Source organism: Panicum hallii, chromosome 3, assembly GCF_002211085.1.
Source record: "Panicum hallii strain FIL2 chromosome 3, PHallii_v3.1, whole genome shotgun sequence".
Lineage (NCBI taxonomy): Eukaryota > Viridiplantae > Streptophyta > Magnoliopsida > Poales > Poaceae > Panicum > Panicum hallii.
Window position 1 is genome coordinate 54,152,612 of NC_038044.1, and position 16,976 is coordinate 54,169,587.

The window sequence follows — 16,976 nt, forward strand, 5'->3', positions numbered from 1 at the left end:
AGCTGCTTCGCCAGGCCCGCAGGCGCCGGTCCTGACTACGTCCCTTGTTGGCCCCTGTCTGGAAGGACCCTCTACCGCCTCAGCTACTGCCGATCCCCCTGCACGAGAGGTACGTCCAGCAAAGCCGACCGCCATCTCGTCGGCTGTTGCTCTCGCAGAGCCGACCGCTATCTCGTCGGCTGTCGCTTCTTCTTCTGGGGGTGTGGCTCATATGGCCTCTGCCGCCACTGTTCATCTCTCGGAAGGGATGCACCCCCAGGAGCCGATCGTTCCTTCGTCGGCTATTGCCACCTCCCTTTCGGGATAGGTATACCTTTTTCTTTGTAATTACTTTGGTCTTCTCCCATAATGCTTTGCTCACCCTCTTTTCCTCCACAACCTGGATGTTTCAGAGCTCCTCGCGTTCGACCCCGCCTCGATCGGGTCGACCATATTGGAAGCCGACGACTCTCCCTTGGGCCTGACCAGCACTGCCGATCAACTCCTCCGCGTGAAAGATCTTCTATCGGGTCCGATCTCCGCCCTGATTCAGGATTCCAGTGCAGTCAAGCAGATCCTTGATGAGGTCAACTCCCAGCTCCCTGTGAGCCTTCAAGCCAAGCTCTTGCCGGCCGGGTATCTTTCTTCTTTCTGAGCGAAAGTGGCAGAGGCTCGCCGCAGGATCGAGACTCGGCGTTCCCAATCGCTCCTGAGGACCATCATTGCTGAGATGTGCCAGTCGATCAACAAGAAGAAGGCCACACTCGACGCTAAAGTTGACACATCTGCTTCTGCCCGACGGCTTCACCTCCTGGAGAAAGAACTGGAAGACCTTGAAGCTAAAGTCCAGGCCACCAAGCAGCGCATCCAAGAGGAGAAGGATCTTATCGCGGGTTCCAAGCAGGAGGCAGCAGTTTTGACTGCCGAGCTGAGGACGGACTTGGCCGAGCTGAGAAGCTTGAGCAAACAGGTGATGCTGGGGGCGGACGAAGAAGATGAAGCAGTACTTGCTGAAGTTGACCGCATCCGCCTTGACGCTATTGCTGCCATCGACGCTTTCCTTCAGCAAACCTGTCCAAGATAAACTTTGTGTTTTTTTATGCAGCGAACCTAAAGTCGATGGTGATACATCGGCTATTTGATAAATTGTGATGTTTGATTGCCACAAGCAAACTTCTAAAGTCTATGACATCACATCGGCTGTTCTAATCCCTTTTGTTAACGTGCAAGCCGATCACGCTCATTGGCCCTTTTTCCGTTTCCTGTCTTGCCGAAGCCAAGCGTCGTCGACTTGTCGGCTTGTTGTATGATGGGTGCCATCGGCTTTATTGTTCGTTAGCCCACATACTTGGGAAGTATTTCTTAAGGTGTTGGCCGTTGACTGCTACTGGAAATTTGACGCCGTCCAATTCTTCAAGCATGTACGCGTTCCCGGGCAGGACCTGGTCAACCCTGTATGGCCCGTGCCAGTTTGGGGACCACTTGCCGTATGCCGCGTCCTTAGTTCCCAGTGGTAATACTGCTTCCCAAACCAAGTCTCCTAGTTGAAATTCCTTCGGCTTAACCTTTTTATTATATGCACGGGCTACTTTAGCCTTATTTTCCTTAATCTTCTCTAGTGACCATAGCCTGAGTTCCGTGAGATCTTCCATATTATCACTCATCAGAGTAGCATATTCTTCAGCAGATAAGTCATTCTGGAATTCTACGCGCCTGGACCCGGCTGTAACTTCCCACGGTAACACAGCTTCCTGCCCGTAGACCAAATGGTAAGGAGAAGTTTTTGTCGCCCCGTGACATGATATACGGTATGCCCAGAGTGCTTCTGACAAAACCTCGTGCCAGCGTCTGGGGTATTCGTCAATCTTCCTTTTGATCAATTTGATAAGGCTCTGATTGGACGCTTCGGCCTGCCCATTTGCCTGAGCATAATATGGAGGCGATCTAATCAGCTTGATTCCCATATCAGCAGCAAACTTCTTGAATTCTTCTGAAATAAAAACCGAGCCACCATCTGTTGTAATAGTCTGTGGAATCCCGAATCTGTGAATGACGTGTTCCTTGACGAACTGAATAACATCCTTAGATGCCACCGACCTCATCGGGACCGCTTCCACCCATTTGGTGAAATAATCTGTGATAGCTAGAATGAACTGATGACCCTTGCTAGATGCAGGATTAATTTTGCCGATCATGTCCATACCCCAGCCTCTGAACGGCCATGGTTTAATGATGGGGTTCATCACGGACGCTGGCACCATCTGGATCTTTCTGAACCTCTGACATACTTGACACCCTTTATAATACTTAAAACAATCTTCAAGCATGGTGGGCCAGTAGTACCCTGATCGCCTAATTAGCCACTTCATCTTGTGGGCCGATTGATGAGTCCCACACGTTCCTTCATGAACTTCATGCAGGAGCTGATTGGATTCAACCGGCCCCAAACACTTAAGCAGTAACCCTTCTAAGGTCCTATAAAACATATCATCCCCTATAAGGACATATTTCATGGCTTTGTATCGTATCCTCTTGGGTGCCCCCCGAGCCGAATCCTTCAAGTAATTGAAGATATCGGCTCTCCAATCTCCCTGGTCCAGGAAATACGCCTGATGATTTGACCCATCGGCTTTATACCCTGAAGCCAGCTGCGCCAGATCATTGGCTTCGGCATTCCGAGCCCTTGGTATCCAATAAAAATTAATGTACCTGAACTGGGCTATTAGCTCCTGGCATTGGACCCACATTGGGAACAGCAGCTCGCTTTCGCACCTGTTTTCTTCTATAAGTTGGGAGACTACCAATTTCGAATCCCCGAAAACTTCCACTGCTTCAGCTCCGGCTTCTAGAAGCAATTCCATGCCTTTACGTACCGCCTCATATTCCGCAAGATTGTTGGTACAGGCAACAGGTAATCTGATCGAGAAAGAATACGTTGCCCCTTGAGGCGATACCAGTAAGACACCAATACCGCATCCGTCTTCGCAAACTGATCCGTCGAAGTACATAGCCCAGGCTCGTACAGAAAGTGCTGCTATATTGGTATTAACCCTCTCAGCAATGAGATCCGCTAATGCCTACCCTTTAACCGCTTTTGCAGGTTGATATCGGATATCAAATTCTGATAACGCGAACATCCATTTTCCTAATCGGCCTTTCAATACAGGAGCCGATAGCATATGTTTTATAACATCCGATTTGCAAATAACGATTACCTCAGCTGATAGCAGGATATGGCGAAGCTTGGTGCATGTAAAAAATAAACACAAACAAAGTTTTTCCATATCGGGGTACCTTGTTTCTGCATCCAACAATCTTCTGCTGAGATAAAAAACCACCCTCTCTTTGCCATCATATAATTGCACCACCACTGAAGCAATAGAAGTGTCGCCAACCGATAAATATATGTAAAATGGTCTATCCTGTTGTGGTGGCACCAACACAGGTGGTCTCGACAAATATTCTTTGATTTCTTCGAATGCCCGTTGGTGTTCTGCCCCCCAGCGGAACTCTTCATTGGTTTTGATTTTCACCAACTCCATAAAGGGTTCAATCCGCCCAGATAGGTTAGAAATAAACCTCTTGACGAAGTTAATCTTACCAATAAGTTGCTGGAGCTCCTTCTTGGTAGTGGGTGGCACCATAGTACGCACGGCTTCCTGGCTTTTTAGGCCAATCTCTATTCCTCTTTCATGAACCAGGAAACCCAAAAACTGCCCGGCTGTCACACCAAAGGTGCATTTTTTTTGGGTTCATCCTGAGCCCGAACTTTCTAGTCCATTCTAAAACCTGCCGTAGATCATCCAGGTGCCCTTCGACCGATGCTGACTTTACTATGACATCATCGATGTATATTTCCACCAGATTGCCGATCAGATCATGGAAGATGTGGTTCATGGCACGCTGGTATGTCGCACTGGCATTTTTCAAACCGAAGGTCATAACCACGTACTCAAACAGACCCACCGCTCCAGGTACTCTGAATGCAGTTTTGTGTATGTCTTCAGGGGCCATGAAAATCTGATTGTACCCAGCATTACCATCCATGAAACTCAAAATCTTGTGACCGGCAGCCGCATTGATTAATATTTCTGCAACAGGCATTGGATATTCATCCTTCGGAGTAGCCCTATTGAGATCTCTGAAATCCACGCAAACCCGCCACCGGCCATCTTTCTTCTGTACGGGTACAACACTTGAAATCCACTCGGCATATCTGCAAGCCCTGATAAATCCGGCTTCTAACATTTTCTCTATTTCCTTCTTCACTTCGACCAAGACATCGGCTTTCATCTGACGTATCCACTGTTGGAACGGTCGAAATCCACTTTTGAGCAGGAGCCGATGCTCCACTATGCTCCTATCAAGCCCAGGCATCTCCGTATAATCCCAAGCAAAGCAATCGGCATATTCCTTTAACAGAGTTATCATCGGCTCTCGCAAAGACGGATGCAATTTCTTACTAATGAACGTTGGCCACGGCTTATCCCCAGGACCAATATCTATTTCTTCAAGTTCGTCAGCCGATGTGAAACCGTACCCTAACTTCCCGTCCTCCGTTAGATCAATGCTGCAGACGGGAAAGGAAAATAGCAAAACGAATTCCGGCCGATCGTTAGTATCGGCCGATCCACATATTTCATTACTTTCCAAGTTTTTATGAAAAGAATAAGGCCGGCTGTCAGCGCTGGCCATCCCATAACAACTATGTAAAACACCTGTCATCAAAAATTCAATTTTTTGGGGCCGATTGCACGAATCGGCCTCAATAAGTACATCGTAATGACTTTCCTCACGCAACTTTTCTATTCTGTAAGGCCAGTGGATAAGACCAGCCTTACTCCGTTTTTTGTAGCCTCGATGCGATCACACCCTTCTAAACTCATCCCTGAAATCGGCTCTTGATCCTCCGCATCCCATATGCTCATAGCGGCATGCGAAATCTCAATTGAATCGTCTGCCTGAACTACTTCCACTTCGTCCCCATCCCACTGGATCAAACATTGATGCATTGTAGAGGGGATGCAACAGTTTGTGTGAATCTAGTCCCTGCCAAGTAAGATATTGTAGGTACTTTTGCTGTTGACAACGAAGAATGAAGTCGGGATGGTCTTGTTTCCAATGGTGAGATCTACACTGAGGACCCCCTGAGCTTCCGAAGTCTGCCCATTAAAGTCACTTAGCGTGACATTAGTCTTGATCAGGTCTCCGGTGGACCACCCCAAACGGCGCAGAACTGAGTACGGCATAATGTTGACTGCCGCTCCCGTATCTACCAGCATTTTATTAACGGGCTGACAATTAATATACCCTTTAAGATACAATGCCTTCAAGTGCTTGTAATTCTTGGCTTGCGGCTTCTCGAATATTACCGGCCGTGGTCCCAAATCAAGCTGGGCTACTGATGGCTCTGCGTAGGTCTGAGCATGGAATTCTGCAGGAAGTACAAAAACCATGTGTGTACCAGCCGATACCTTCTTATCGGCTTTTGTCGACTTGGGCCATCATTCTCTCCTTGAAGCGCGCGACTCCTTCTCCTGCACATAATGAACTTGTTCTGCCAGATCCGGCCGCGCTTTCTTCAATGTCTCGATGTATCTGGCCTCAACCTCCTCCAAGCTACGCAGCCGCTGAACCCTGCGCTTCTGGGAACGAGCAAGTCCATCGGGGCACCAACGTGGACGATGATACCTATCTTCTTCTTCATCTTCGCTTCTTGGTGACCAAACCCGCACTTGCCGGGTTGGAGCAGGTCCTAGCCGCTGGAAAATCGAATCCCTTGCTTCTGACTTCATTGGTCCACACTCCGGGCAATCCCTGATAGTAGGCAGCCGGCTCATACCTGAATCCCAACAGTACTTGAAGAATGGGCAGTGCCAATGATCGCGGGCATCTTCGTGCTTCCTCAAGCGCTTTCCGGAGCGTCGCTCATACTCCTCTTCCTCAGATTCCCGCTGGAGGCGCTGCTGGTACTGGTACTCGTACTTCCTGAGAAGATCAGAAGAGGCCGGCCATTGATTCTTTACGTACCTTACTTGTCTTTCTGTAACGTACCCCTCCTTCTCCTTTTGGGGCCGATCGCTAGGATTAGCCTCTCCGTTCTTGCCCTGGAGGTGTGATGCCATCCCCGCCATGTTGATGCCAAGTGCGAAGTCCAGCTGTCGCCTTGCAGACCGGTCATGATGTTCCACCATATTTACACCAGGAAAAGGCTGAGTGTCCACCTTCATGGCGGTCTGGCCTAGGATCAATCGGCCCTGTTCAATAGCCAACTGGATTTGCCGACGGAGCTCCTTGCAATCACTCATGCCGTGAGTAAAGGAATCATGCCATTTACAATACGATCTTCCTTTTAGCTCCTGTGCTGTGGGAAGTTTATGTCCTTCTGGAAACTTCAACTGCTTTTCCTTCAGTAATAAGTCGAAAATTTGTTCGACCTTACTCACATCAAAGTCAAACCCCTTTGTAGGACCAGTTTGCTTCACCCACTTACAAGGTACAGGATTTGCACCACGAGCCCATTCCGCAACCGATACTTCCACTTCTTCCCCGGAGTCATCGGCTTCTTCAGTATCAGCTAGCGCTACTTGGTGCTTAAACTTTTCTTGGTACAGCTCAGGGTGACGCTGCTCGTGCGTCGTCAACTTCTGAACGAGATGTGCCAAAGAAGTGAATTCCAATTGAAAAGCCAGATCTCTAATCGGCTTCAATAACCCTAGTGACGCCAATTCTACAGCTTCAAAATCCGTGTTGAATAACACCTGTTTTTCATCTCCTTGAAGCGTCGAATAAACTCTGCCACAGTTTCTCCACGCTTCTATCGCATCTGCGCCAGGTCGGCAATCCCTGCTTCTGCAGCTTCTAAATGATACTGAATATGAAATTGTTCTTCCAACTGCTTCCATGTACGGATAGAGTCAGGACCTAATGACGTATATCATCCGAAGGCCGGCCCTGTGAGCGATTGCGAGAAAAACCTTACTCGCAATGGATCCGATACAGAAATCATACCCAACTATGCCAAATATCGGCTCACGTGCTCGATAGAACTAGAACCTTCTGCCCCACTGAATTTGGTAAACTCGAGGAGCCGATACTTGGGTGGTAATGGGATTAGATCATAATCACCTGGATACGGCTTAGTATAGCCAATCGCTCTCCTCTTTGGTAATATGCCAAACTGATCCCTCAGGATGGTGCTGATTTGCTCCGCTATTTGCGATCCAGGGGCCGAGTGCATACTGTCATGACTCGGCCCGGTAGCATAAGTCGCTAGCCACGCTTGTTTGTCCGCGTCAGCTCCAGAAACCCCTCCAATCGCTTTCTGTACAGAATGTACCGGGTTGTTGCTGTCCGGTATGTACGCACACACATAATCATGCGGGATCTCCTTGGGTGGCTCGCTGAAGAACTGGTAATCCATGGGATCACCACCCACCTTGTAAACTACGTAAGCTGGAGCACCATGGGATTCTGCAGCTGCAAGTGCATAAGGCAATGGAGGTCTAGTCTGGAACGACAATTCCCCCTTATGGCTCCCCAGAGCAGGCCCAGTCGGAGAATGTTGATGCTTCATAATTTCTTGGACCACTCGCAAAGCTACACGCTCGAAGGCGTTAACCAAACTTTCAGAATGCCGATGCAACGAATGAGCCACCGCATAATTCACCTCTTGCCGCAAAGCTCTGGTACAGTCTTCAGATGGGGTAGACAGATCTACTCCATCAAGAGCACCCTCAGGTGAAAACCCTCTCCACCTGACACCGTGGCTACAGGTCCTTTCGAAAGAGCCGATGAGATCAGCCTCAAATTGAGCCTTGATTTCATCATATCTCTGCTTATGCTCGACAAAGAGCTCCTCGTAGGTGATCGGATCGTCTCTCGCCATCCCGCCGTCTGTGATTGGCGGAGCCGACGGTGTCGATGAAGTCGATGCAGATGATGTTGATGGTGACGAAGTCGATGAAGATGGTGTTGATGATGATGAAGTCGATGAAGATTGTCCCACTAGGCGTGCCAAAATATGTTGTCGATCGAAACCCACCGGCGAATGACGACAGGCAACACGAGGAGCCGGAAGGCTCCCGGGACGGCTGGTGGGCCCCGGTCCCTCGGTCAACGGCCCAGCGATCTGGCGCACACCCTGGCTTGGAGTCGCTAGGCGTGCCACCTGATCCTGCACCCGATCAGGAAGGTGTGATTTGTAAGATTCCTGTAAGCGCAGACACTTGTAAAGGTTAGTCCGAGCCGTGATTGGCTCATCGCTCCTCTCCGGTATCGGCTATGAAGAGCCGATTGCATCAATACCGGATCGGATCTTCGGGACAGGCAATGTACATATATAATAATGAAGTAAAGCTTGCTTCATAGATATCAATCCAATCCAATCTACGACAACTAAGCCCTCACTACACGATCGGAACATCCTACACGTGATTGAGCCTAACGAATACGCAGAAGCACCAGAATAATCAACCTAAATAAAGATCCTAAAAACAGCTGAAGAGCCGATTCCTAGAAAAACCTCTACTCAGGCTATGATCCGATACTAACATACTGCCGGAACTTTCAACTCGTTTGCAAGGCCTAATCATGCACATATCGAGCTAAATCTCTAATAGATAGAAACCAGCCATAACAGATTGAATCTATTAATACAAACAAAGCAAGACGCAATCATCGCATTCATGATTGAACATGATGATTGCAGGGCGCGCAAGAACAACGAACAGAGCATGATCATGATATAAAGAAAATAACATTACTCTATGCGCGCTATGATAACTAATGCTACTCGCCATCTACAAGGCTTCAGAACGAGCAACATATGAAATGAACAAGCAAGGGCAATGCGCCCCCGATCACACAGAGCGTGATCGGGGCCGCATGGCACTTACCCGATGAAAACCCTGTAACAGGGGAGGCGATGCGCCGTGAGTTGTTGATGAATGATTCTCTCCTTCTTGTTTATTCGCGGTATATATTTATAGTCCGTAGACTTGTTCTCTTTTAACTAACCCTAACCAAACATGACACGAATCCTAACTGCCTATATCTGAGTTTACACGGCCTTACTAGCCCCAAACACCCGTACAAGGTCCGATCCGCAAGCTTACCGTAACCATCTCCTAGGCCCTTCTTGCTCCACGGCCCACTTTTGGCCCGTCTAGAATATGGCGATAACACATAGCCGATGAACTAGGGTTAAGGGTTTCAGTGGAATAGCTATGGTCCACGCCTTTACTCTTGGACAAAACTTGCATTTGATCGGTAAGATTGAGCAATAGATCAGTTGTGTTCTTATTCGACTCAGGAATCTTATCTCCTATGATGGATGCAAAATGATTGACTAGATCAGGAGACGGAGTGCTACATTGCTCATTACCTTAGATGGGAGTGTCGGCATGATGAATTTCTCCTTCTCGACCACACCTAGCCGAGTCTTCTCGAAACATGAGGCCATCTTTCTCTTGCAATCTGCTGTGTACTCCTGGATGTGAGCCTCAAGAGCTTGGCATCTATACTCCGGAACCTCATCATATTCAGCATCGATGACGTTTTTGGGGACGACCTTCGACTTGTCTAGAACTTCACCGACCATATTCGCCGATGGTGACTTCTTCTTCCCAGCGAAGTTGCCAAAAAGTGTGTTGACGCGAATCCGGTCAACACACGAATGTGCTAGAACGCGCGGGTCGCAACGACCATTGCCGCCGGCGCTCCTGGGCAGGCTGGTCAGACCGGTTCTTCCAGAGGTGGCGCGAAAATCTAGAACCTCGAGCTCGGGAAGGACCCCGTCGGAGCTAATGGAGCTAGGGTTGCCCTGAGATCGGCAGGCCACTCAGAACACCTTCAGACACCGTAGAAATGCAAGAAGAGCAGAATTAGGGTTGGAAAAGGTTGGGTTTGGAGGATAAAATGTAAAGGATAGACTGTATTGTTTTGATTGAGATTATCCTCAATCGGCCTTAGCCTTCATATTTATAAGCCGGGGAAGTCATACCCCTTCACGAGTCGGTTTACAAAGATCACGAATTACAAAATCTAAACCTACTTGGATTACAGCAGGGCATACCGGTCTGACCGGTCAGCCACGGTCTTTGCCAATTTTGGCTGTCAACAGCCACTTTATCCAATCTTCATCACAGCCGTCAGCGTCCGTTCACCCGCTAAATCCCATCCCTGCAATAGCCCTCCGCTCGTTGTATCTCGTTCTTGCGGCAGTTCGTAGTTCCATTGTTGCAGTGGATTATAAGGATGAGCTCATCCTCGGAAGGTTAGTGAACAAGTGTTCTAGTCGAGTTCTTGTGACAGTTCATGTATTTGTAATGCTAGGCATATATTTTGTTAGTGTGAAATATGTGTTTGTTAAGTGTAAAGCTTGTGTATGTCTATGTGAAACTTTTGAAAATTTAAAAGTGCAAGTAAAAAGGGCATTTTTGTAATTACAGAAAACGTAGGGTTATTTTTGTAAAATGTATTTGGATTAAGGTAATTTTAAAATAAGTAAAGGGTGGTTTTGTAAATATAGTTTTCATACCTTATGTTTTGTAAAAAAAATATATATATATATATTTACTCAAAAGTTGCATTGGAAACGCGTGCGATGAAATATGTAAAAAGTTTGGGTAAAATGGTAAAAAAATAAGGGTGTTTATGTAATTTTATAAAAGTACAAGTCCTTTTATGCAAATGTTGATTTACAAAAGTAACTTTCACGTTTACTCAGGGCTAAAGTGTAAAAGTGCAAGTCATCATGACATGTCTATCCAACCATTATGACGAGTCTATCCCGTCATTATGACGTGTCATAAATTCTTGCATTTAGGTCCTGAATATTTTAAAATTACACTCTTAGGACAACAGTAATTCAAATCCAACTTTTGTTCAAAACTTCACGTGTAAAAATATAAATTTTGAGTTTTTGAACTTAAGCCCTAAAGCAATGTTGTAGAGCTTGAAAAACTCTCCAACTTTCGTTTTGGGCATTTCTTCATTAGGGTTTTAAATCATCGAGAAATTTTGTTTTACAAACAGGTCCCTGCAGTTTTCAGAAATTACGTATAAGTCCTTGGAAGAGTCCCACTTCTCCTTCTCAGCTTTTCCTTTCCTGGTGCCCTTCTTTTTCTTTCCACCGACAGCACAGTCTCTTCCTTATCCATTTTTCCCCTTCACCCTCTCCTCCTCCACCGGTTCTGGCAGCCCCAGGCCACGAGGGGCGCGGGCACAAGCGCGCGGCGTGGCTCGTCTGGCGTGCGCGCGAGCGAGCTGCGGCCTGTGCGGCAGCGGGGCGGCGGTCCCGAGTGAGCAGCGGCGGCTCGGACGCGGCGCTGGGCCGGCGCTGGGGCAGCGCGCGACCCAGGCGGCAGCAGGCGGTGCGGGGCGCACGGGGCCGGCGCGCAGCGGCAGCGGCCCCACGCGGGCGAGCCCGAGGCAGCGGGCGCGGCTGGCGGGAGCAGGTGGGCCGAGCGGCACTGGTGTGGCGCAGCAGCACGCAGGAGGGTGGAGCGCGCGGGCGGCAGGCCGGCAGCACGCGGAGGCAGGCGCGGCGCAGTGGCTCGCGAGCAGGCGCACGGTGGTGAACGGAGCAGGAACGGCTCAGGCATGGTGCTGGCGGCGGACATGAAGCTGGGCAGGAACGTGGGGGGCGCGTGCGCGGGCAGTGCAGGCGCTGAGCGTAAGCGCACGGCACGGACAGGCCCTAGCGCGCGAGCAGGTGTGGAGGCGCGCGGGAACGAGCCGGCGCAGGGGCGGTTCAGGTGGCGTTGAAGTATGGACTCGAGAACGCGGGCGCTGTGCGGGTACGGCGCGAGCGTGCACGCGGCGGCGTATGGGAGCGGACGGCGCGGACATGAGTGGCCCCAGGCGCTGGAATGCAGGGCGAACGCGTGCGCGGCAGAGCAGAGCGGGCACAGATATTGGCGGCAGTGGAACAGGTGGCCCGAGGAAGCAATGGCACGCGTGAGCGCGTGGTGTTGGCGCACAGGGCGGATTCAAATGCGTGAGCGGCACGCAAGCTAGGCGGCACTGGAGCGAAGCTCGCGGCGTGGCGGCACGCGAGCAGAAGAGAACCGGTGTGGCAGCGTGCGGTTGCGGCACGGATATACTGGATGCGAGCGGCCCCGAGAGAGCAATAGCGTGCAGGACGCGTGCGAGCGCAGCAGGTGCGAGACCCGGGCGGAGGCGAGCAGCCCGGAGTGAGCAGTGACGCGCGAAGTGGCCCAGGCACGCGGGTGAGGCAGCAGGCGTGCACGGTAGCGGCACAGGAGTGGTCGTGTCGAGGACACGAGCTCGCTCGCGTGTGAGATGCACGAGGGGCAGCAAGCTGAAAGAAGAGGAGGCAAATCGAAGGTGACGGTTACGGCGAGGCGAGTCGGAAGGAGGAGTTGTGGGGCGAAAGCGGCAGTTAGGCGTGACGAGCTCGGAGGAACCTCGATGCAACCAAGCACGGCAGTCCTGCAGGAAGCTACGCGAGTGTGCCAGATGTGTTTCAGTAGCACGTGTGCGTGAGCAAAAGAAGGTTTAGCTCGTGAGCGGATGGACCCTGGTGGTTCGCGGAGGAGTTGACCTAGCGAACCCATTCGGCTCCATCGTCACGTCTCAGAATCCACGACATCCAGCAACTTCTACTCTTCGTCACCGTTGAGCTCTTCTCCTCACCAATCTTGTTCGCCACGGAAAAATCACTTTCCGTCTGTTCTTCTCCATAACCAAGGTTTGTCCTGACCTGCTAAACCTTTCTAATGCCGGCGATTCCTTTGCCGGAATATCGTCGTTAACTTCCTGATAACTGTTTTCCCGGACCAGGGACTTGATTGTTATGTTTTAGAAAGTTCTAGGGTGTCCTTTGTAAAATTTCCAGAACTTTCTTTATTTCAACTCAGTGAACTTCTACAGTTCATAATTTTTCATAAGAAGTTCATAAAAACACAAAATCAGTTCTGTTTGAACGCTTAGGTCAAAATCTATAAGTTTCATGTTGTGATCTTGAGTGAAAGTCTTTAATGTGTGGTTTAGGTCAAATGTTAGAGAATGAATGTTTTATTGTGCCTTATATTGTATGCTTGTGTTATAGCTAGAAGATAAATTATAGGGTGTATGTTTTAAGTGGAGAAGTGTGATAGTTAGTTAATCCTATCATCCTAGAGCTCATATCCCTGCCATCAAGACATTGTTCTCATCTTGATTGCAACCTTCTTAAGACCCTTTTTCGTATAAGGATTCCTGTAGTCCATGTGTATCTGCTGCTTAGCCAAAACATCTCGACAGCTATGCTTCAGTGTCAAGTTATCAACCCAACCACTAAGCATCCGTTTCCTTGAGTCGATGACGTCCCTGAGTAACAGCTGTCAGTCGATACTTCTACCATCGGCTGGTTAGCTGATATAGTAGTATCGGCTATTGCCGATACAATTCTTTTGTTCTGTCCTACATCGATTTCACAGAGACGATGTATCGGAAAGACACCCACAATCTTAGGGTTCTTGCTATCGGCCGATCCAAGCCGATTCTGGTCGTTTTCCATATCGGTTATGGCCGATCGATCCTTAGTTTTCCCATCTTCTTATCCACACACTTCTATCAGTCGATTTATCGACTGAGAGGTCGGCTTTATACTTATCAGTCACATACCCTTAACCACACTCCATTCGGCTATACGTCACTCAATAGTTGTGCTGATGTAATCGAGTCGATACAACCACACCTAGTTACCTAGAATAACACTTAAGCACATCTCAGTTAAGACAACTGCTTTAGGAATCATCCTTCTACCAAGATAATCGATGCTTTCATCGATCATCTAGAAACCTAATGCATCTTTCCATCAGCTAAACCTCCGTTGTTTCCAATCGACTCTGTGGTAACCCTCAGCAAGTAGCTGATTCTAAATAGTTGTTTCCCTATAGCTCTATCCAAGTTTAGTTGCAAGTCTTTTGTTTGTTATGTAAGTAATATGTTAAAGGAGTGTTGAATTGCAATTTTGTTGTGAGGTGAAATAGCTTCACGTGCATGCTTTGAATGTGATGTCGCATTGCATGTAGATACGACTACTTCCGCACGCAGTTCCTACAAGATCTTCCAGAAGTCTACGGTGGATGTTCCTGAAGATCAAGTAAATGTCACCAAGGGAATATCTGAAGCCCCAAACCAAAGTTCGGAAGATGTTAACATTTCTAACTTCAGACCCACCAGTAAAGGCAAGCCCCGGACATAACCTACTATTTTTATTACACTGCAATCTATATCTATTTACGTATTCTATGCATTAAGTTCTTAGGAATTGCTTGAAACCCTAGTTGCATTTCCCCTAGGAACCAATATGATGATTACTAGCACTGGAGTCCGACTAGCTGCTATGCTAATAGGACCGGTAGAAGTCGGGTGATTTCCTGTCACTCGCGCGATATAGGAATTGTAATGTTTTCATTCCTGTTATCACTATAAGGATACCGGACGGGAGTTCTGTGAGGTATCATGGTTGAGGTGATACCCCGTCTGTGTTGTTGAATCTGTTAAGGTCGCAGCGTGTGGAAGTGCGGGTTAAGTGTTTGAAAGTACTAACCACATGCCGCGAAATATGGTAAGCGGTAAGCCTAGTAACCAATCGGCCCGAGGAGTGGACATACCTCCCACCACTCGATTTGCTTCTTCTGGTTACTTATGTTCGACTGAGGAAATACGTGTTGCAAGGGCAACCAGGAATACGGGTTTTGTAGTCGCGCTACAGACGTATGTCCTGCACTTTGGAAGTGCGTATGTTCCTGCAGTCGCTTGTGGTGGCTCTGATCCACGAGTCGGAATGAAAGGTAAACGGTTGCTTCGGAACGACCCTGTGGTGTTCCAAGCGTGTGAGTTAGGTTTACCTTGCAAGGTTGAATCTCGATTCAGGAATCGTCCGCCTCTCACGATGAAATGAGACTGCTTATCCCCTTTTCCACATAGAGTAACAAGAGCAATATTATGGTTATCAAAGATGATGTTTGACCAAAGATTATACCATGCTTGCTTAGTTATAGGTGCTTACCTAGAATGGATAATTAACTAGAATCTGAAAGCTAAAACTTGAAATTAAGGATCCACTCTTTGTTGCTTTTCAGCTGAAACTAAACCCAGAACAATTATAAGCTTTCATAAGTCTAGTTATGGGCTAAGTATACCCAACTCCGGGTAAGCCTTGCTGAGTATTAGTATACTCAGCCTTGCTAGTTATATGTTTTGCAGGTTATGTCTTGAAGACCCTACTCTTCCCTTGCCCTAGCCCTGTGCTCTTTCAGAAGGTTGGTCCGAGGAATGGGATCCGTCCCCGACCAATACTGATGATCTCGAGTGATGTCGTGTCTGGGCTTAGCATGGCATCCGTCTTAACGACGTGTTGTAATCATCGCATATGTTTTCCGCTGCTAAAAACCATAGTTTTTACAATTTGTAATCTTTTCTCTGAATTTAAATCTTCGTACCTCTTTTGATAACCCTTGTAATGTAATTCCCTGTGATGTAAAATGTGATGGTAAATGTATCTCTGGACTCACCTTCGTGTGAGGTAACCTTATTTGATCCTGTGTATCGGTGGTTTATCGGGACGTTACCCGACAGGCCAAGGGATTATACCGTTTGAAGCACGTTGGAGCCCTCGGAAGTGGACTCGCGTACTTAAGCCGGTATAATTCAGGTTGGTTCTGCCACAGCTGGTATCAGAGCTATAAGGTTACCCTGGAGATACACTTTACCTTAAAAATGTTTTTAGTATAAAAGTTTGACCAACAAAATGTTTGGCAAAGTCACGTTGGATTCGTTAAGGATTATGTATAGTACGTAAAGCCCTAGGGTGATGTTTAAGGGAAAATAGAGGTGGCTGTATTATATATATATAACCCTAACTACCAGCATTACTTTTCTGTCAAAACTTAAATTCATGCACAACCCAACTTTACATTCTGTAACGACATCTTCGATGGTGAGGTAAGGAGGTAAGGATCCTCAGCCAACTGAGGGAGCTTGGCCTTCCCGTCGGTGATGCGAACCGAACGCTGTTTCTCAAGCAGTGGCCTACTTGAGATGCTGCCAATGTACCAACTTCGGTTGACTACATTGGGAGTATATAGTTAGGTAAGGGGGTATGAACAGCAACATCCCCGCATTTTGCGGTACCCCCGTGAATACGTTGTTTCGACGACGTATGTTAACGTTGTCTGTACGGCGGTAATAGTACAGATGCTGTTTCTATAGTGAACAGTAATGATTGGGGACGCTTTCATGACATGCTGGCATGAAAGGTTCAGTATATACATACTGTGTTTTCTGCAGGTACGCTAACCTCGTTACGTAAGTTTGAACGTAAGAACGACTAGTATATATATAGGGAGAGACGTATTTATATTGTGCCACCGTAACTAACCACGTAAGACCAAGGTTACTTGGCAGTTATTTTTGTTTGTGAGGACGTGTAGAACGTGCATGCATCGTGACATCTTGGATTGACCTGATTGCCTTGGTTGATACGTTGATGTACTGAAATATGTGCTTGTATTTGAGTGCCTATTTTAACTTTGTGTTGTAGGAGTTAATGTAATCTGCTGGGCTATCTTAGAGTTAAGAACGTCTTTTATGAATCAAGTGGATTGGGTTATGTCTGAACCCTATCATCGATCTTAGCTTGACAGCTAAATCAAACCCTTGATCTTGCTTTTCCTTGAGGGTTGAATTTTGATAGTTGTCAGCAAACCCTTGGATCCATTAATCGGCGAATCATCTGTTCTCTCCTGATGTTGTACCTTATCTTGTTGTTTATTCTAGTTACAATATCTGAAAATTTGTACCCTCAATTTTTGCTCAGATGATTTTGGATAAATTAAAAAGATTTATGACAATAATTACTTTTTGAATACCATTCTCCCAGCAAAAGTCATGCATCATAACATATACCATCTTTGGTCAGTGCATGGTGTTGCATCGTCGTCGACAATCCGTAGACTAACTTACGAATGTGCTTCCAATAC